The following is a 23,542-nucleotide window of genomic DNA, read 5'->3' on the forward strand; positions in this document are numbered from 1 at the left end:
AATGCACAAGATTTCTAAACAATCTCTCCTCACAACGACCAAGCTAGTCCAATTTACAGAATGTTTTCTGAGAATTCCGACCAAGCAGTTGAATGGACTCACTGTGAGTGGAACAGATAGAGAATACTTCACTGTATTGACAAAAATATCCGTGCTTTCTTCTATCATCGCTGCATCCATGCTCACACAGTGATGCACAGGTTACATGTTTCTCAATGGGAGTGCTACAAGAGAACGTTCCCTTTCCTCAGCTCAACACATTGTGATGGATCAGAATAAGACAAACAACATGGACATTGTACAGCACAACAAACTGTCAACATTTCAGTCTGCTTTTCCTTTCTCAAAGAGAACTAGATAAAAGATAAAGTCAAAATATTCCCAAATTCACATCTGCTGACATGAGAAAGCTGAAGACGCTGAAGTATAATCTCTGCATGTCTCTCAATGCCCAATACCAGGTAGACTAGGTAGTAGTCCCAGCTCAATACCAGGTAGACTAGATGGTAGCCCCTACTCAATACCAGGTAGACTAGAATGTAGTCCCAGCTCAATACAAGGTAGACTAGGTAGTAGTCCCAGCTCAATACCAGGTAGACTAGGTAGTAGTCCCAGATCAATACCAGGTAGACTAAGGTCATAGTCCCAGCTCAATACCAGGTAGACTAGTTAGTAGTCCCAGCTCAATACCAGGTAGACTAGTTAGTAGTCCCAGCTCAATATCAGGTAGACTAGGAAGTAGTCACAGCTCAATAGCAGGGAGACTAGGTAGTAGTCCCAGTTTAATACCAGGCAGATTAGATTGTAGAACTGGGTAGAATGTGCTGGTGTTTTTCTCTCCCCCCACTATGGTTAACAGTAGAAATGGCACTGCTTAACAAATGTGAAAATTAAGGAATACAAATGTGTGTTTGATCTGGAGACTGCTAAAATCAATGTCTGACAGTGGCGCTCAACAGCGTTTCACATCAACAACTTCTAACCAGGCGTGAAGGGAGGAATGGAGTGAGTACCTGCTGCTGGTTAAGTAGCTACATGTTAGTAATGCACAGTACTATAGAGAGCAGCTGCACTGATTGGGAGGTACTGAACTACATAGCCTTTGACCCCACCCCTGATGACTGCAACAACAGGAAATGGGAGAGGAGCACACTACAAAACACATATTTCCATATTTTGTACCTACAGGGGGTGAGAATAAGGGATGTGAGGTGCAAATGTACCATTTGAGGGTAGTCAAATTCCAATTTATGATAGGATACAGCTATTCACATTGAAGTTACATAATTTAAACTCTACACAAGTCTGACACATCGTTATCTTCTCTCATCCTTTTTCCACGTCTCCGGTCTATATGAGAATGTACAGTATGTCACAGTATACCACAAGACTGTTATTATTATACATTATACATCAGACTGTTAAACAGTCACCACTAGCCGGCCTCCACCCATCACCCTGCCCTGAAACTCAGACTTGGTCCCTAGCCGACTACCACCCAGTACTCTACCCTGCACCTTAGAGACTGCTGCCCTACATAGAGTCATTGAACATGAGTCAATTTAATCATGTGAAATAACACATATGGAATCATGTAGTAACCAAAAAAGTGTTAAACAAATTCAAATACATTTTATATTTGAGATTATTCAAATAGTCACCCTTTGCCTTGATGACAGCTTTGCACACTCTTGGCATTCTCTCAACCTGCTTCACCTGGAATGCTTTTACAACAGTCTTGAATGAGTTCCCACATATGCTGAGCACTTGTTGGCTGCTTTTCCTTCACGCTGCGGCCCGACTCATCCCAAACCATCTCAGTTTGGTTGAGGTCGGGGGATTGTGGAGGCTAGGTCATCTGAAGCAGCACTCCATCGCTCTCCTTCTTGGTAAAATAGCCCTTACACAGCCTGGATGTGTATTGGGTCATTGTCCTGTTGAAAAACAATGATAGCCCCACTAAGCCCAAACCAGATGGGATGGCATATCGCTGCAGAATGCTGTGGTAGCCATGCTGGTTAACTGTGCCTTGAATTCTAAATAAATCACTGACAGTGTCTCTGGCAAAGCACCATAACACCATAACACCTCCTCGTCCATGCTTTACGGTGGGAAATACACCTTCTGAGATCATCCGTTCACCCACATCGCGTCTCACAAAGACTCAGCGGATGGAACCAAAAATCGTCAATTTGGACTCCAGACCAAAAGACAAATTTCCACAAGTCTAATGTCCATCCCTCGTGTTTCTTGACCGAAGCAAGTCTCTTCTTATTATTGGTGTTCTTTAGTCGTGGTTTCTTAGCAGCAATTCGACCATGACCATGATTCACACAGTCTCCTCTGAACAGTTGATGTTGAGATGTATTCTCTTACTTGAACTCTGTGAAGCATTTATTTGGGCTGCAATTTATGATGCTGGTAACTGTAATGAACTTATCCTCTGCTGCAGAGGTAACTCTAGGTCTTCCTTTCCTGTGGTGGTCCTCATGAGAGACATTTTCATCGTAGCGTTTGATGGTTTTTGCAACTGCACTTGAATACATTTTCAAAGTTCTTGAAATGTTCCCATTGACTGACCTTCATGTCTTAAAGTAATGATGGAGTGTTGTTTCTATTTGTTTATATGAGCTGTTCTTGCCATAATATGGACTTGGTGTTTTACCAAATAGGGCTATCTTCTGTATACCCCCCCCCCCCCCACACACACACACACACACACCTTGTCACAACACAATGCATTAAGAAGGAAATAAATTCCACAATTTAACTTTCAACAAGGCAAACCTGTTCATTGAAATGCATTCCAGGTGATTACCTCATGAAGCTGGTTGAGAGAATTCCTAGAGTGTGCCAAGCTGTCATCAACGCAAAGGGAGGCTATTTGAATAATCTCAAATATAAAATATATTTTGATCTGTTTAACACTTTTTTGGTTACTACAAGATTCCACATGTGTTATTTCATAGTTTTGATGTCTTCACTATTATTCTACAATGTAGAAAATAGTAAAAAAAATAAAGAAAAACTATTGAATTTGTAGGTGTTCTAAAACTTTTGACCAGTAGTGTAGCTCATTCTAATATTTCTACTACTGTTCATTGCATTTTAGTTACACTGTTTAGATATATTTATTTATATACTGAATTTTTGTCAAGGCTCACTCTAAAGCAATGTAAATCTACTTATTTACATATCATTCCTAGTATTTCTTCTGTAAATCCATCTAGTGCATATACATATAGATTACTGTTTTTGTTTTATTTGTATTTAACTATTCAAGTCAGTTAAGAACATATTCTTACTTACAATGACAGCCTACTGGGAAACAGTGGGTTAATTGCCTTATTCAGGAGCAGAACTACAGATTTTTACCTTGTCAGCTCTGGGATTCGATCCAGCAAGCTTTCGGTTACTGTCCCAACTCTCTAACCACTAGGCTACCTGCCTCCCCTGTTACAGTGCTATTTGGGTTGTTAATTAGATTCGTTCTGACATTTCTTGATTTCTTGTTGTTCTTTCAGTTTTTTTTTATTGATTATTGTGTACCTGTTTGACATTTTACTGCATTGGTAGGAGCTAGTAACATAAGCATTTCACTGCACCCACTATAACATCTGCTAAACTGTGTGTGAGACCAATAAACTTGTATTTGATTTATATCCAAAAATGGAATCAGCACCCTTCCCTCCCCTCCCTCAATGACTCATTCTTACAAATCTGTAAGGACAGGGTAGATGAAAGCTTTATGGAAGAGACTCCTGTTGCCTATTGAAGGGTTACTGTTGACTCCTGTTGCATATTGGAGGGTTACTGTTGACTCCTGTTGCATATTGGAGGGTTACTGTAGACTCTTGTTGCCTGTTGGAGGGTTACTGTTGATTCCTGTTGCCTATTGGAGGCTTACTAAAGGGTCAACATTCCATGTTCGTAATCGAGCCTGCCTCTGAAGTTTGAGATACCGTTGGCTCCCATCTTCTCATATGTCTGGGATACCAATAATAACACCATCTTTTCCTAGCCATTTCACCAGGGCATCATTTTGATGTACTCTCTATTCAGTTGGAGAGCCACAGAGGAGATATTTTGTACTTGTCTGTCAAATCATTCACTCTTACTTATTAATTTATTGGTGTCCTACCAACTAGCCAGGCCTTGGAACAGTTTTCAGTGACGTCTTGGGGACTTTCTAAGAGAGGGGCTGCGATCGGTCATTATCGATGTCCCTGTCACAGAACAAAAAATACCTTTGCCTGGAGGTGTCATTAAATTTTCATTCTGGATTTGTGAGGTATTGATTCACACTGCCTTAATTGCTTTAGAAATGACTGAGAATGGACAGCCTGGCTGAGTGGTTTCTACAATCTCTACTTTTCATTGTGTTCTCTATTGTGCTTGTATTGGATTCAGAGAAGCAGACAGAATTAATACAGGTATTGAAAACCAAGATGGGCCAGATACTGTATGAAAGAATTGATTACATTTTTGTAAATAATAGGTTCCATAATGCAAGAACGAGCATTGTTTTTGTCCTGTGTGTGTGTGTGTGTGTGTGTGTGTGTGTGTGTGTGTGTGTGTGTGTGTGTGTGTGTGTGTGTGTGTGTGTGTGTGTGTGTGTGTGTGTGTGTGTGTGTGTGTGTGTGTGTGTGTCCATTCATTCATGTGGGCGCACATACAGTGCTAGCTTGAAGGTTTGTGTTATAACTTCTAGGTACTCCATACAAAGAAAATGAAATACTGTAACATAATGAGCTACAGTAAATATAAGAAACTGAAGCACACCGAATTATATTTACATTCTGTTTACTGTACATACAGCTCAGATGCGTCCATTATAATTATAGCCTTCTCCATCTCCAGAGGGAGAGAGACCATACAGGAGAATAGGAGAAAACAACTTGGGCCTATAGAGTATCCTTGGAGCAGAGTATAATGCCACCACATACTGTTCCAAAGGCTATGATTCACAGAGAGTGACAGAGTCAAACAGGGCTTTGTGTATAGTCAACCAAGTGCCAACCAAGTCTGGGCAGATGTTGCACTGATGTCTTGGTAATGTGAAATTCAGAGCAAAGTGACTACATTCTTCTCACCATCAAAATATACATTTTACAGAAATAATTCTCTATTTTGCAATGTTCTCTCATGGTTTATTATAAGAATGATACTTTCCCTATTGTAGGCTTATGCTGCACGGAAGTGAGCAAGTTGGCGTGTAATCAAAGATAATCCATCTCTTTGCCTAATGGGTGTGGGCACTCAAGACCGTCTCCTTTCCACGTACTGTTAAGGCAGCCTGTGTAGATTTACACTCCTTGCTTTGCTTAACACAAGGCTGGCACTCTGTCCACTTTAATGCTGCTTAATAACTTAATCAGTCCAAAAGAGCGGCGGGGAGTACACTTTCCCATTTGATGTAGATGAGAATGGCTGTTTAATTTTCTGGAAAAGTTAAGTAAGCCATTTTCAGCTGTGGGTTGCCCTTGATTGATGGCTGGGGTCCTGTCCAGAGTCGGCTGCCTCAGCATTGATGAAAGATTTAGGCGCCCATTCCAAGGCAGGTTATTCTCTGTTGATAACCTCAGCCTGTCTACCACTTTCCTCTTGAATTGATGTGCAACAGCTCAGCCAGGCAAGGCAACCTGAGATGAGGCACTCACACCTTGGGTAGAAAGCACACAGACATTCCCTAGGACCATGGGGACTGAAACTGAAACCTCGGGCAAAGGGTAAAGATCAGGTCATGTCATGACATGTCTCATAGTGACCAATGTGTGGCGGTAAACTAATATGATTAGGAAAACAAGTAAAAGGTCAAGACGTATGCCTCTTGTAGGAGATCTAGGACACACATAAGATTTTCATTCTATTTTTAGTTCACCTTTATTTAACCAGGTAGGCCAGTTGAGAACAAGTTCTCATTTACAACTGCGACCTGGCCAAGATAAAGCAAAGCTTTATGAGGGAGACTGCTTTCCGTCGTTGTACCACAGAGCACCACAATTCAGCGTGAAGAGTGAACAGTGACGTACAACCAAGCAGAATCTTTTCACAAAAATATTCATAGGCTTTATTCACCTAACACTGTATTCACTTCATCCATTCATTTTTTGTCATTGTGCAATTATTTTATTTGACTTGTGTGATACAGTGATACACCATCAGTTATGCTGGGTACTGCCTCGATTTTTAAATGCTGATTCTCAGTCCTAAAGTAATAGTATTGTATTTTAAAGCGCTTATTTCACTGTGTGGAGCTGTATGCTGCTGATGCATGGCTATTCTACACCACAGGCACTGGACACACTGAATAGTTTGTTTAGCAATCATTTGTTCCATGACATCTACAAAATGTGAGATGAATCTCATATAAACGGTTCATGAGCCATCAGCATTGTACTGAATGCTATCACAGCACATTTAGAAATGTAATGGGTGTCAGAATCTGACCTTTTGGTGAAAAACGGTAGATTGTACAATTGTTCAGTTCATTGCCATAATCATGCACCATTTAGAAGTAAATATAGTAAGGTCCCAGTGTTCAGTGTGGAACAGAGAAGTATGATTCATATAGCCATAGATCAGGCCCACTCATAAACATAGACCAAGAGTTAGCACCAGGAGCCTCCTAGATAGATTCATGAGTTAATTAATGCTAGCATATTGAGTGGGAGTTTAGGCCAACACTCCCCACCGTCCTCTCCTCTCAGATGCCATAGCATGCCCTGGTGGTAGCCTGTTCCCCTGATGGGGGAGAGATGATGGATTCTTCACATAAAGCCTTCTCAAGAGCCAAAGTCCCCAATTACTGTATATGCCTGTGTGGAGTGGAAAAATATAGCATTATGAATCTGATCATCACTAATTAAACCAGAGGGAATTAATCCAAGGCTGAGGCAGCCAGCACATGATTTGTGTTGGGCTTGGAAAATAATTGGTAAAGGAATGATAAGGAGAGAGAATAATACCAGAACAGACTGAAACCATGAGCTGTGGCTGTGGCTGTGTTGTTAATAGCAACCTTTGCTAAATAGCAAAACTCACATTGATGGTATTTATTGAATTACTGTAACACAATACGTATAAGGTAGTTGAACATGAACATAAAATAGCACTAAGCAGCTATTGTAAATGCCTTGACAACATTATGAATCTGAATATCAACGATATGGATGATGACCATTGTAAGGGGGATCAGCTTTAACTGGACATTGATTTCAATGTAGACTTGCATTAGTGTGTCACCATACACATCATTTACCAGTCTACATGGGCACCATTTCTGTACGTACCTGTTGTTTTCTTAGTTGCATAAATCATGAGACTGTTGGCATGACATGCTTTCATTCGCTTTTAACCTGTCACTAAAAGGCAGACCCCTGAAATAAACCATTTTGTTACGGAGTTTTATTTAATTGCTTTGGTAATTAGACACAGAGCTAGCTTTTAGTTGGTTCCTGCACACTTTTGCTTACTATATGAGAGTGATTCAGTTTGGTAATGCAGTCCGCAGGAACACATGTTGACCTTCATACACGCACTGGATTGGCTACTCTGGATTTAGAGTTGTGTGTTGTGTTTGCACGTCTAGCTGCTGATTTGAGTCTAAATGAAAAGCTAGTATAGATAGATTCATCTCAGAGTACTAAAAGCAGAATGATGTGGGGCATGGGCATGGCCTATCAAGCTACTTAATACTGAACATTACAGCTAAGGCTTTCTATATGCGCAACAAGGCCACCCTGTATTTTGTTTAGTAAAGAAACATGTCATGTTATTATACAAAAAATAAATCATCTTATTTATTTAACCTTTAAAGTCTTGAAGGATGTATTTCAGGTAAACCTACTGCAGCCAATTCATCATATGTAACTGACACAGTTTCAGCAATTAATAAATGGGTTGGTTGTTTAGCAAGACACATGCCAACTATGGGACAAAACTGACAGGGTTTTATAAGCTATATTTTGTCTCCAATATTCATTGAAAACATAAATACATTTACACAATGAGCACTTGTTGTCTCTCAAATACATTGTTGCAGTTGTTAGTTAGCTAGCTAGCGAATTTTAGCAATATTTTATAATGTTTTAGCAATAATGCAGTAGAAGGAATAGAGATAAACTAACTGGTAGGTTATTGATCAGTCAAAACACCTCAAAACAAGACACGGTATCAAGAACAAGATAAAAAATATTTGAAACGAGCCTCATACGATTCCCCACATGGCAGCCTCTTGTTATTGTTGCTAGCTATCTGGCCATCCAGAATCATAACAACACATGGCCTTCTGGCCCATTGAAGTGTGCGCATCGTTGTAGTGACGTTGTCAGCTAACCTGTCTAAAGATAGAGAATGTAGAGTTGAAGCATTTGCTCAGAAACTTCGAAGTGTACTCTGCATAGACTGGGATTAAAACATTTTGAGAAGACATGACATTAAAAACCCCTTGGTGAAATACCAAATAAGTGTCACCCAGACATAACTATTAATTAAGTAGTCCTATTTGTTTAGTTCATCCAGAGTCCTAACTGAAAATGACTCGTCTTAAGTTTAAGTTCACTTCTTAACGTTTTTCAATGCTCATCTCTCCATACTCCACTGTTTTTGCCATCTCAAATAACCGACTGGTTGGCATATTTTTGTCAGCCCTTTTACCTCTGCTGTCCTTGTACATCAGTGGTGCTATCCAATATACAGAGTCACATTCCAAAGCGCTGGAGGGAACAGAAAAATGACACTCGCAGATCATTGTTGACACAGCATTTCTGCATCTGCTGATGCTACAGAACAGTATACTGTCACTGTCTCGGCTGGAAGATGACTTTGCAGAGAGACTCATCGTTGACTTTGATCACATGCCCTATTCTGGCTATTCCCAACACTCAGAGGCTAATAATCTAGTCAGGATAATCTATTCTCGCCAGCCATCATCACATCGAGAGATAGCTATCTAATTTGAATGTCTGTAAATGAGACTAGGATCGTCAGATACATACAGTAGAAGGAATAGAGCTAAACTAACTGGTAGGCTATTGATAACAAAGAAGAATACACCATTCCATAATATACTGTACCTCTCCAGTGGCACTGCCAGACAGTGCAACCATGACAACAATACCCTTCTGGACCAGGTGGCTCAGAAATCTCAGATGATGACTCCATAATAAAACCCTTTGTTTCCATGAACCCTCTGTCTCCAACCCCTATCCCTCCATGACCCTTTCCAGCTAGAGCATAGTGATAGGATCACACAATCAAGACAGCGGGACAATTGTTCCTTCCTTCACACTGTCCATTACAGAACTTATATCTGTCCTATGGGAGCTGGGAGGCTGTAGTCTGTTTAGCCGGGAGTCTAAACCATGGTGCACCCAAGGAACCCAGTAGCACTAATGAGGACCCCAGGGGATGCTGAATTACCAGAGGAAATGGATCCAATTAAAACGCCCAGCTGTAAATTTCAGGGGAATAAGATGGAATATTTCCCTTTAATTAAGTTATTGGGGGTTATGGATGCTAGCACGGTGACTGTAATCAGGTGCCGTCAGCACTGCATTCAATCACACAATCCTTTATCCGCAGACCTGGGACTTTCTCCTCCGATTAGGCCTCCTGATTGGGCAATTCAAAGGTTTTTTCCCCCCCTACCCTGCATGGTTTGTCACACAAAAGTCACACAAATCCACTGATTTGGAATCTGATGTGATGTATGCCATGTTTGAGATATTAATCTTATGTTACATTGAAATATGACCAATGCAACAGTGGCAATGTGTGATCATTGTGGTTATTATGCAGTCACCTGTTTTCTTCATCAGATGCCATCTACAGTTGAAGTCAGAAGTTTACATAAACCTTAGCCAAATACATTTAAACTCAGTTTTTCACAATTCCTGACATTTAATCCCAGTAAAAATTCCCTGTGTTAGGTCAGTTAGGATCACCACTTTATTTTAAGAATGTGAAATGTTGGAATAATAGTAGAGAGAATTATTTATTTCAGCTTTTATTTGTTTCATCACATTCCCAGTAGGTCAGAAGTTTACATGTACTCAATTAGTATTTGGTAGTATTGCCTTTAAATTGTTTAACTTGGGTAAAACGTTTCAGGTAGCTTGGGTCAAACGTTTCCACAAGCTTCCCACAATAATTTGGGTGAATTTTGGCCCATTCTTCCTGACAGAGCAGGGGGTAACTGAATAAGATTTGTAGGCCTCCTTGCTCGCACACGCTTTTTCAGTTCTGCCCACAAATTTTCTATAGGATTGAGGTCAGGGCTTTGCGATGGCCACTGCAATACCTTGACTTTGATGTCCCTAAGCCATTTTGCCCCAACTTTGGAAGTATGCTTAGGGTCATTGTCCATTTGGAAGACCCATTTGCGACCAAGCTTTAACTTCCTGACTGATGTCTTAAGATGTTGCTTCCATATATCCACATAATTTTCCTCCCTCATGAGGCCATCTATTTTGTGAAGAGCACCAGTCCCTCCTACAGCACGGCACTCCCACAACATGATGCTGCCACCACCGTGCTTCACGGTTGGGATGGTGTTCTTCGGCTTGCAAGCCTCCCCCTTTTTCCTCCAATCATAACGATGTTCATTATTGCCAAACAGTTCTATTTTTGTTTCATCAGACCAGAATACATTTCTCCAAAAAGTACGATCTTTGTCCCCATGTGCAATTGCAAACCGTAGTCTGGCTTTTTAATGGTGGTTTTCGAGCATTGGCTTCTTCCTTGCTGAGCGGCCTTTCAGGTTATGTCGATATAGGACTCGTTTTACTGTGGATATAGATACTTTTGTACTTGTTTCCTCCAGCATCTTCACAAGGTCCTTTGCTGTTGTTCTGGGATTCATTTGCACTTTTCGCACCAAAGTACATTAATCTCTAGGAGACAGAACGCATCTCCTTCCTGAGCAATATGACAGCTGCGTGGTCCCATGGTGTTTACACTTGCATACTATTGTTTATACAGATGAACATGGTACCTTCAGGCGTTTAGAAATTGCTCCCAAGGATGAACCAGACTTGTGGAGGTCTACAATTTTTTTTCTGAGGTCTAGGCTGATTTCTTTTCATTTTCCATGATGTCAAGCAAAGAGGCACTGAGTTTGAAGGTAGGTCTTGAAATACATCCACAGGTACACCTCCAATTGACTCAAATGATGTCATTTGATTTTCTTGATTTTGATTTTCTGTGTATGTAAACTTCTGACCCACTGGAATTGTGATACAGTGAATTATAATTTAAATAATCTCTCTGTAAACAATTGTTGGAAAAATTACTTGTGTCATGCACAAAGTAGATGTCCTAACCGACTTGCCAAAACTATAGTTTGTTAACAAGACATTTGTGGAGTGGTTGAAAAACTAGTTTTAATGACTCCAACCTAAGTGGATGTAAACTTCCGACTTCAACTGTATATGTTATGTCTATGCACATACTGTACATATGTGTCTGAGTGGTTGGGTGGTGAGTATAATAAGAGTTATATTCCCTGAAAATGTTCCACTGTCAATTTCCTGTTAATCCTGGTCATAATCTGTTCCTGGATTGACACAAATGATACTGGCAAGTTTACGTGACCCTTCGGAATAAAGTTGCCTCTTTTAGCTTGATGAATTAATGCATCTATTCTGAGTATGTGGTAGACCCCATGGCCCTAACCTGTTAGACTAGAGTAATGATTCGTGCTGTGGCATTGATTGAACTCATTCATTGCAGACAAGTCAGTGCAAATCGTTCATACAGTTACAATAATGTAATAATGCTGTATGTTTAAGGGTATTATGTGGCCACTGACAGTATGCACTGTTTAAAGATTACAGCTGTGGATATGTTCTATTGCCCAGCTCAACCTTGTCTGGTGGGGAATGCAATAGTAGAATGCACACATTAGGCTTCTATTCTATCACATTCTGCCTTATTGTGGTAAAGACCTTTACTCTGGGAATGAAAAGGGTCTGCTGCTGCTCAAGCATAGATTGTAATTCCTTCTTCAATTCACAGGGCTCAAACTGAAGGGCACATATTGATTTGACACATCTCGGGGCTAGAGGAGATTCAAGGTTTCTCCAGGCTCAACAATACACAGATCCCTGAGTTATGAGGAAAATCTCCACGGCTGGAATTGATCGCATGCTGTTCCTCTCTGCCTCATAACCAGAACAATCGGTTTCCGTTCCGTGTAAGTGTATAGGCCTATGTGTATGTAGTGTACCTTAGTCTAACTTTACATTCCATATTCTTCATCCTAACTCTGACTCATTAATAATGTCACAGTTTTTTTTTATTCCAACAGATACACTACATTACAGTCACAGTACACCTGTAACAGTTCATTTGAATTGAAAAAAAAGCAATGCATATCATGCGCATATCATGCGTTGCTTTTTTTCCAATTCAAATGAACTGTTACAGGTGTACTGTGACTGTAATGTAGTGTATCTGCTGGAATAAAAACCAATGTGGTAATTGGTTTCCAACCCTACTGTGTTATATAAGTTTAGTAATCACTTGGGGCCCGAGAGCCAATCCCTTGTTTTCAAACAGCATAAACTGTAACATAGTGGCCATATGTTGAGCCAGAAAATGTAGCAGCTGAAATGAGATTGCCTTAGCGGGGATTGTTACTGCTGTATTGCCGCAGGGTGCACTGCACTGCTGACGAAAAGTTGGGCATCCATCTCCCCCGGTTGGCCCCTACAGAGATGCAGAAAATCTGGGAGTTTGTGTTTCAGATGTGACTGACTGTCTCCATCCCTCCCCCTTCTGACTGGTGTGATGGTGGGCTTTGAGGCTGTGATCTGCTACAGTGTGATTAAGTCGCTTCATGCAGCAGGTACATGAGATCTCACAGGCAACGCCTCACAGCACAGCGCCTCAGCAGAGGGCTAGTTATCTCATCTTCCAGGGCTCACAGTGTGCAGGTAGTGTAGCATACTGCCAGCCAACTAGTTCTGGGGTAAATCCATGCAGCACCGCCTCACATAAAGTAGACTGAACATGCTCACGCCTTATTTGGTTCATCTTGATTTATACTGTAGTTTATGGAGGAGTATGCATATTCAGACACATTAGTTTGAGCATTATTACTTTGCATACATGTTATTTGCATAGCTAAATCCATAACATGCCATGACCATGTACGTATGTGACGTTATGGTACAGTGCCTTCAGAAAGTATTCACACCCCTTGACTTTTTTCACATTTTGTTGTGTGACAGCCTGAAATTAATTAAATTGAGATTTTCATTACCTCTCAAAGAAGGGCACCTATTGGTAGATGGGTAAAAAAAAAGAAGTTATTAATTATACTGTGGATAATGTATTAATACACCTAGTCCCTACAAAGATACAGGCGTCTATCCTAACTCAGTTGCCGGAGAGGAAAGAAAACGCTCAGGGATTTCACCATGAGACCAATGTTGACTTTAAAACAGTTACAGAGTTTAATGGCTGTGATAAGAGAAAACTGAAGATGTTAGTCCACAATAACCTAAATGACAGAGTGAAAAGAAGGAAGCCTGTACAGAATATGCATCCTGTTTGAATGAAGGCACTAAAGTAAAACTGCAAGAAATGTGGCAACGAAATTAACCTTATGTCCTGAATACAAAGTGTTATGTTTGGAGCAAATCCAACACATCACTGAGTACCACTTTACATATTTTAAAGCATGTTGTTGGCTGCATCATGTTATGGGTATGCTTGTCATCGTCAAGGAATAGGGCGTTTTTTTAGAATCAAAATAATCAGAATCAAGCTAAGCACCGGCAAAATCTTAGAAGAAAATCTGATTCAGTCTGCTATCCATCAGACACCGGGAGACAAATTCACATTTCAGCAGGACAATAACCTAAAACACAAGGCCAAATATACAGTACACTGGAGTTGCGTATCAAGACGACATTGAATGTTCCTTAGTGGCCTAGGTACAGTTTTGACTAAATCGACTTGAAAGTCTATGGCAAGACTGCTTAGCAATGATCAACAAACAACTTGACAGAGCTTCAATACTTTTTTAAAGAATAATGTGCAAATATTGTACAATCCAGGTGTGCAAAGCTCTTAGAGACCTACCCAGTAAGACTCCCAGCTGTAATCGCTGTCAAAGGTGAGTCTAACATGTACTGACTCAGGGTTGTGAATAGTTATGTAAATGAGATATTTCTGCATTACCATTTTCAATAAATGTTCTAAGATTTCTTAAAACATGTTTTTTAGGGTATTGTGTATAGATAGGTGTGCGAAAGAAATAATGAATTCAGGCTGTAACTCAAAAAAAAATGGAATAAATCAAGGGGTAGGAATACTATCCCCACATAAAAAGGATCTCTCCCAAGACCTGAGTAGCAGCACTCTAAAGAATTCTCCAGGTTCTAAATAATACAGTAATAATTGTTGTTTGGCCATTGATAATAAAAAGTGCATATGTTGAAATGCATAAATCTGCTTATGTATTTTAAGGGAATTTCCTGTATATTACAAAATGGCATGTGTGCACAATTCAGCCTTCAAACTACTGGAAACTGTCACGACTGGGAAGTCGGTTCCTCTCCTTGTTCGGGCGGCGCTCTGCGTCATCGATCCATTTTTCATTTTCCTTTTGTTTTGTCTTGTCTTCCCACACACCTGGTCTCAATTCCCTCATTACATGTTGTGAAATTTAACCATCTGTTCCCCCCCATGTCTTTGTGCGGAATTGTTTATTGTAAGTGCATGTGCACGTTTTCTCTGGTGCGCGACGGGTTTTGTACCCATTTGTTTGTTTCCGGTGGTTTTATGAATAAAACTGCTCCGTTGATTACCCAGTTTTGCTCTCCTGCGCCTGACTTCCCTGCCACCAGTTACGCACTCCCTTACAGAAACAAAGTTTGCTGGATGTTATGTGCGGTCAGAGAGTGCGTGGGTCATTATAAACACACAGTACATCACTTTTGATGGAAATGCCAAAGAAAGTGTCAACCAATCCATGCGTTTCCATTTCTCGTCCAAAACAATTTGCAATGTGTGACAGACCATGTGCCACTCTTGCCATAAGAAATAGCAATATAAATGTTTTCATGGCTTAAAAATGACTAGTTCAGTTGTTTGTTTGGAGCTTTACACTCCATCTCCTGAACTTGAATTAATGCTCGAGAAAATAACCATAGTGTGTTGACTATAGTGTAGGTGGCAAATCACTCTTAATTAATATTAAAGTACATTACTTCTCATATCTTTGATATGTATTTCTGCATGTTTTCCTGCTATTAAAGCCAGTCCTTAATCGGTCACCCCGCCTCTGTAAAATGCTGAGGGATCAGCCTGGAGAAATGTAACAACTCTCAAATTCAAAGACTTGGCTATGGATGCAAGGACTGACCATCCATGAGATCAAAATAATTGTTTTGACCATGTTTTGAGGCTATATAGTGTTTGTTAACATTAAAGATGCGGTTGTGGAAAAGTTTATGGACGTGTATTTTTCCCGATCACAGAGAGAAATACAATGAAAGCTTTTGGGGGCTGAGTTCTCACTCAATAATTTACGTTCCAATTTCTTATTCTACAAAAACCTCTGTCTCTGGGGTGTTTATTATCCAGGTCTAGGGAGAAACGCTGTACACTCCAGCAGAATGAGAAATGCTGTTGTATCTGACAGCAATTCTGCTGGGGTGGATGTGGCCTAACCTAAGGAAAAATCTAAGTATGACAGTATTTGTGTTGAGGGGATATCATGCTGTAATATTTTAGACTTTAGAAGCAGCATTATAAAGGGGTAGCCCTCAAGATTCCCCAAAACCAGCTACCAACATATGAGTGGTGAGGAATGATTATGCTAGCCATCTGTATTCTTGTCATTGTAGAGGTAAAACCCTTCGAGTAATGTCACGATACTCAATTATTTTGTTGTCCTTCTATAATCCATTATTATTTATTTAACAGGATTTACTCCCACATGCTTTGGTCAGAGCGGGACAGAAGCAGAGATAGTAGGGTTCGCGGGGGTCTGCAGGGCAGCTGTCGTATTTCTGCTGTTAATTAATAAGCAGGGTTGCTGAAGGGTTGCAGGCTGGGCTGCCAGGAAGCTGCACCCCTCACTCTCCTACTATCTCTCTCTATCTGCTCTGACACAGTGGGGGCGGATGTGTCTCTGTGGTCCTCTTCAGAGCTGGAAAGGACATCCTCTCAGTTTAATTCAGCCCAACTCCGGTCTCCCGGTGCTCTAGGACTCAGTGTGTGTGTGACAGCTCTCTCTCTCTCTCGCTCTCTCTCTCTCTCCTCTCCTCTCTCTCCTCTCTCTTCATTTCATTTGAATCTGTCAGTAGGTAGCAGTAATGATTATTTCAGCATCTCATTTCACTGGGCCCACAGATTGGCAGAGCTAAGCTAGCCCTCACAGCAGCCAATCACGGTCTGTAAATCTATGACGGGAGACTACCTGATTGGTTGGTCTGAACTAATTGAACTCCCACCTATTTAGGGAATGAGAATGTCATTTATAGCACATTATTTCACAACACAGACAATATGTTCTTTGCCTAAAACTGAATGTACCTACTGTTGTAAAGATATTAAAACACTACTGTGCTTTTTCATTACAGTGTAATTACTTTAGAAATCACAATGATCTAATCCAGAGCCAAACAACACTCAACAGGAAGTCACATAGGTTTTGTGTGTGTAATAATACAGGAGACAAGACAACAATGAAAAAAACTAAAAAACATTGATTGCACCATGAGGAACAATACATCCGATATCCCATTGTACCCTTTGTTTCTAACAATGAAGATCTCACCTAACAGGAATAGTAGTTGTCTCCCAGGGTACTGCGGTAAAATTATTTTATGTACATTTTGTAGACAGCGTGCTGACGAGATTTATTTCAGCATTGTTTGTTTGTATCAGGCAAGGCAGAGGGAGAATGAGGAATGCATTCATCTGGCCCAAGGCTTTTAAGTCGAAAAGCACAAAAGACGACAGGCAGCACCCACAGGTGTTTCCCTCCACCAGCTTGCTCACTCCTCCCTCCTTCCACCTCTGAAGTTTATTTTTTCTGCTTTTCCATCACATTCACCTTCACCTTCCTTCTTCCTCCCAGACCTCCTTCTCCTCTCCCCTCTCAAGCCGACATCTACCTATTCAACTCGGAGGTATCTGGCTCTAATAATACGGTATCAGGGTCGGGGGCTCACAGATGGTTGAAATAAGTGGATCTGTCAGATCATTTCGCCCCTGTCGTTTTCCTAATCCCTCCATCCCCTGTAAAAAAGGAATAGTGCACAGAGAGTAGGAGGGGCCAGAGGTAGCCCTGTTTTAACCTACATCATCCCACTTATCATGTCCCCTGATATAGACATGATTGTGTCATCACTTTTACGTTTAGCTGGAAATGCTAATAAATAATTCAGCAGTGCGTTTGTTCATCTGCTATGAAACAAAACAGAGGGCAACACGACACAGGGCAGCACGAGCCTGACAGATTCTGCTCAGTGTGTGATACACATACAGTAGTTTATGTTGGGATAAGAAACGGCACACCTGTTGGCAGGCCTCTGGCCCCGTAATGGATGCCGCCTGATACACAATTCATTGCCTTTTTTATAGGAAACTCCGTGTTGAAGGAAATAGTTGTGCTCGGTTTTGGCTAGAGACAGTGCATTCCCTACGTACAGTACTTTTGCTCATTTGGAAAATGACCAATGCCTGTGACCAGAATGGCAGCTTTACCTCTGGTGAGAAATGAAGATTCATGTCAACATAGAGCAATGAATATACTCACAATCAACAGTGTTCTGCCCGTCTGCAGCCAGCAAGGATCTCGTCAATTTTTTTGTAGTGTGGTCTGCTAGTAACCCTGGCCTCTTAAGTCCTCATACATCCCTTAATTGGACAAACTTGGAGGGAGGTGGTTATGAGCTCTGTGGCTGGTGATGAAGAGGAGTGGATCTTTGGCTCTGGAGTGTAGCAGAGCTTGCAGGACGACTTGTGGTATCCAGACCATGTGCACTGTCACGTCGTAAGGGCAGGCTCCTACAGAAACATGAAGGGAGAGCAGGGAGTATTAGAATGGCCCTTCTCATTATAAAACAATGGGTTTTATTGAAGGGGTGGTATGATGGCGCTTCAGTGGGCAGAGGTTGGGAACGACATAGCTGCCATTGGGTGGATGTTTTACTCAAATGATGTAGAGATGCATTTTAGTTCACAGACATGCATGCAATGAGGACTATTTACATAGGTTGTCATGTGGGTGTGGCTAGAGAACAATGCCCATGTACAGTTATTCAGGACCCAAGTGGATATTGGCTTTGCCATTTTGAAGTGGAAGTGCTGATTGTCAACCAACTTCCATTAATTTATTCTTGGATAAATCATTTATTGGTTTGTTTCACCAAGGACAGGAAAAGAGAATCCCGATGGGACGTTTACAGGACAAACCCACAGAAAAAGCCAAGCCATCCAAATAGAAATCTGACAAGTTATTCAGACTATTATCTATAAATAGCTCTTCCTCTGAGTGTCGCCCCTGGGGAGCAACATTGAAGATGTCCATTTCTGAAAAACAAGACTAACACGCCAGCTGCACTTCTGCCCGATTCTCAGCAATTTCTTCACACGCAAGGGATGCTACCCATCCCTTTTCATTATTAATGAGAGCTGCTCTGTATTTTGCGCCAGCCACAGTATTATTTTGGCTGTGTTTGTCCGGAGGCAGTCACTGCCACAGAGGACGGCTGAATGATGCCGCATGTGAAAAATAAGGGTGGCTGAAAACCAACACAATTACAGCTTATTGACAAGACAAACAACAGATGCCGTGCAATGACATGCAGCTGTTATAACCCTGATCTAAATCCAATAAGATAAGATTACTTATACTAACCCAATTGATCTCAACCATGACCAAAATATGATTTGTTTTTATCCAGCTAGCTAATTCCCAAACACGTAGTTTGACTCAAGGTCCTCCAATGGCAGGAGAACAACATACACTGTTACTACTCACTGATGTATACTATTTTCCATTCAAATTCTGATACTCATAAATACAACATTGATAACACGGCACTCAGTGAATTAACAAAGACGCTGAATGAAGTCAAGATGGTCATCTTTGTGGCTTTCCTAAGCTTATTCAAAACTTGGTGAACAGTGACAACCAGGTGGTGGTATTCCCACTATGGTCCTTTTCACCTCAGCTGACCACTCTGACCACTCTCTCTGTCCCTCCAGTCTCCCTGCTGACAGAGACAAATGAACTGCGCAGACCCACTATGGTATGGATGAATCAACACCATCTCGCTCTATAACCCCTGTCCCCCCAGCTCTCTCCCAGTCAACCTCGACACCCATGATGACCCCTGACCTTTTTTTTACAGGCCTAATTCCAAACATTGATGATATCAGTGGCCAACTAAGATGACAGAAAAAGAATGAGACTCAATAGGCGTAGCCCTATATGATAGAACATTCTAAATATGTTTCTTCTGCAAGACCATTGTGTTCCACAGGGATCTGTGGGCTTGTTTTTGCTTTGCGACAAAAGCTGTAATTATGTAGAAAACAATCCATGACTTCAAACAGTCTGGAAGTGTAGCTGGTATTAGCCCATGGGGTCCACTCCATTTTAATTCAGACTCTACCTGATGTTGCTGCAGGGAGCGGTCTAGAGGACAAAGCACACCAGAGCTTTCTGGCCCTGGGTAAAATGAACACCAACTGCACAGAACTCTGGGACGGAACACTGTGTGATCTTGTACACAGGTCTGTCTCAAACAGTTACTTCCTCTCACCATCACCATGGTAACCACTTTCAACCTTTGATGGGCATGGTCTCTGGAGGTTTTTGGAGGATTTCCTAAGTCCCAGTCTTCAGAATGGCACACAGATAATCCTGCCCTTCTCAAAGCTGCTCATGCGGATCGAACCTCGCTCTGTATGGAACAGTCACACAAGCCTTCTAAGGCATACGGACACACTTAATGTCATCGGCTTTCATAGGAGAGACCCTGTGGACCAGAATGTATATTGTAGGAGTTTATTCAGTGAGTGGAAAATGCAACGGTGATGAATAACAAAGGCTGACGTCTATTGAATCTCTGATGCAGGGGTAAAGTGATGCCTGAGATAATGATAGGGGTGGCCCATGCTGAAGACATCTGTCATTCAAGTGAATTTGGGTGGGTTTGTAATGAAAGATAATTAATCACGCCTTTGAGCACCGACTCTATTATTAATTCAGGCGTGCCCATGCTGAGTAAATGTTTCTTTATTCTCTCATAAGTGGTCAATATTAATAATGCACAAAGGGCCAAGTTCAGCATCAGTCTTTGCAAAGTTCTTGCGTTTGCAAAACGAAAAGGTTTCGCTAGACCATCAATGGTAATTGGAGGTGCTGTGGGCTTGGGTTTCTGTGGTTGGGAGGGAGGTAGTGGCTTGATCGATCCATAGGATAGCTGAAGGTAGACACCAGGCAGCTCGTCCTCTATCTAACAGCTCTCTGTGGAGGTTAAGAGAGAGGCTCCAGCGTAGCTGTCCTCTCACACACTGGACAATCATCCAAGTTGAGCGTCGCCTCTGCTCAGGGCCTGAGCTACACACGGACCCATCCAATTAAATGAAATCATAATTACAGTAATAATTGAGTTGGATGGAAGCTGGTTCTAATTATCTCCACTACTGTCATTTAAAGATGCTTTTAATTATTACTTGTAAATTATATGACTTAAATCACATTAGCGCCTCACTTGAAATGTCTATGGTTTATAGCGTAATGTCATAATCCTGATTAAATTTTAAGAATGTTAAGTGTATGAAGCAAGATTGTTTGTACACCATCTCCCAATGAAGATATATGTTTTCTGCTCTACATGACATTTTAAAGAGTGATCATGCTGTGTTTCCTTTCTTCATTAAGGCTGTGGTGAACGGCCTCCTGTGCATTCTTTGCCTTGTTTATGATTTACTGAAGAAAATAAGAAATCTGTAGTGAACTCCCCGACCAGACCAGACCAGCCATGGTTGCCATGGTGACATGTTAACTCTCACTGTCATCTTTACGCTGTCATTGGGAATGCTTCTCACTCAAAGGTTTAACCACAACAACCATTTACCATCTAACTGATTGTCTTCATCATCACCGGAGCCCCCATGTTAGTTTGTGGCGGATAGGAAAGGCAGAGGGCAACAGCACTGTTTTCATGTGTGAAAATCCAAAAGGACAATGCCTCTAATCTCTGTGGAGTCTTTTTCCCTGGCACCTCATGTAATGCCATTTGGTTTTGAGATGGCCGGTAATTGCTTACAGGTACAGATGATCTCACCTTATGCACCATGGAGAATTGGAACAGTGAGGATCTGATTGAGGGCAGACCCATTCAGAGGACGAGCACATTCGTCATTTATGGCCACTATGTAAAAGAAAAACACCATGTACTGAACATGTATGTCCAGTTTCCCTATCATGCCTTGGGCTATGTTACTTCTATACAGCGCAATACAGCATCTGTATAGAATACAAAATAATTTCATGGAGAATTATGAATTGGAGGAACAATGAGGTGAATGATAAAAGTCCAATGCATGCCCCTCATGCACATTCATGTCGATGCCCATACTCGTACTTAAAGGACAGTAGACAGTGGACTTGGTTTGTCTGATGATATTTCCTCCACTTTATCAGCACTTGTCAATGTTGTTGGGTCCAGCCCTATGACCACTAATATGTGAAAATGAATCAATTTATCTGCCGCTGACCATGCCAAAATCTCCTCAAAGTACCGGATTAGAGAGAGGCTGCTATTAAACCTCCCCGGTTGTGGGCACAGCAATGTCAGGCAGGAAGAGAGGTAGGCAAGCAGGGAGGGAGAGAGGCAGTTAGGGAGGCAGGCAGGCAGGGCCTGGTATTAGCAACACCAAACACGCTCCCTTCAGGAGGTTGGCAAGTAGTCAGGCCATGGCTCTAACCAACTCCCATCCCCTGCTCTCCTCTCTCACCCAGTCCTCCTCAGAGAGGGCTCAGGTTCTGCCAAAGACAGAGGACAGGAGAAGGTTGTGGCATTACAGCAACCCCTCACCCCACACACGCACACATGCACACACACACACCCACCTATTCCTGTCCTCGTCTCCTCTTCTGTAAAAAGATATGCTGATCTGCGCATAGAAATCCAAGCCCAAGGCAGAACAGTAGAGTGGTTCAGTATAGCGGTAGACAGGATCCTGCTGCAGATACTCCTTAGGGTGTAAATAAATAATAGCCCCTGGATGTACTGTATGCAGTGCTTGCTTTAGGAAGAAGGTCAGCTACCCTTGAATATTATACAAAATGCCCAACACAATATCTGCTAAATACATAAATAGCAACAGCCTCAAGTATGTGCGTTAATTTTGCACAACGGCACAATGACCCTTAATTATTTCATCCATTGGTGCGGCAGATTTAATTTCTCTATAAAACCAAAGACTGTCGTGAATGTTTTCAGTGCCATTAATGTAATAGCTCTCTCAATCCCAATGTGAAGTAAAATAAAGTGGTTCCTAAGAGCACTTCCTGAGGATGGCGAACTCCAAGGAGGGGAGGACTGTATGGTCATTTCCTTTACAGTAGCAGACTGGCAGTGCACTGCAGAGCCAGAGCCCGACCTTTCAGTCTATCCCATTCATCTGCTACAGCTGTCACTCAACCTTTCAGGTTCATTCTGTAGCTGCAAGGGGTTCAATTAATCTTGGCAAAATGGGAGGACGGCTCATTTTCACCCTTGGTGAGTAGGGTGCAGCTCTTCTGGTTACTTGGCTGTTTTCCCTCTGCATGTTTGTCCCTAGGCGCTATGCAGCCAGAATAGCAAGAGCCTTCAGCAGCATCGTCACCAGCCACTTTCAGAGGGACTCAGAAGGTGATGACATGCTCTGGGATTCGATTTTAGTCCTCTGCCTGTCCGGAATGTTTATGAGGGTACCATTATTGGCTTCAATAATAGACCTTTGGGAACAAGGGGAAATGGTGTTGTGAAATTGAGAGCTCACCTTGACATATTTATCACTTTATCTTCCCTAATTAGTCCTTCACAGCACTACATGATTATCATTAGAGGTAGAAGGCCTCTCCAGAACAATTTTGTTTTATTATTTGTTGAGAGACTTTGTGGTCTACTGGACTGTCATGCAAAATACATGGCCATTGGCCAAAACCACACTCAGATTGAAGCAACAGAAGACCAGTTATGTCTCTGTTTGACATGGATTATGATTTGGGTTGACTTCATTGTCTTAAAGTACACTTCCTTTATAAACTCAGCAAAAAGAAATTTCCTCTCACTGTCAACTGAGTTTATTTTCAGCAAACTTAACATGTGTAAATATTTGTATGAACATAACAAGATTCAACAACTGAGACATAAACTGTGTGTGACTAACAGAATTGGAATAACAGAATTGGAATAATGTGTCCCTGAACAAAGGGGGGGTCAAAATCAAAAGTAACAGTCAGTATCTGGTGTGGCCACCAGCTGCATTAAGTACTGAAGTGCATCTCCTCCTCATG

The 23,542-nt window shown here is 41.5% G+C and overlaps 1 protein-coding gene across 2 annotated transcripts in view; it reads right to left on the reverse strand.

Annotated features, from left to right (window-relative positions):
• The window catches only part of LOC139386393 (galactosylgalactosylxylosylprotein 3-beta-glucuronosyltransferase 1-like), a 96,402-nt gene that overhangs the window by 15,631 nt on the left and 57,229 nt on the right, over positions 1–23,542 (reverse strand). For both annotated transcript variants that reach the window (XM_071131960.1, XM_071131962.1), the window contains exon 2: positions 17,780–18,030. The gene's annotated coding sequence lies outside the window, so the exon portion shown is untranslated. The remainder of the gene's footprint in view (positions 1–17,779; positions 18,031–23,542) is intronic.

This window comes from Oncorhynchus clarkii, chromosome 27, assembly GCF_045791955.1.
Source record: "Oncorhynchus clarkii lewisi isolate Uvic-CL-2024 chromosome 27, UVic_Ocla_1.0, whole genome shotgun sequence".
Taxonomy (NCBI): domain Eukaryota; kingdom Metazoa; phylum Chordata; class Actinopteri; order Salmoniformes; family Salmonidae; genus Oncorhynchus; species Oncorhynchus clarkii.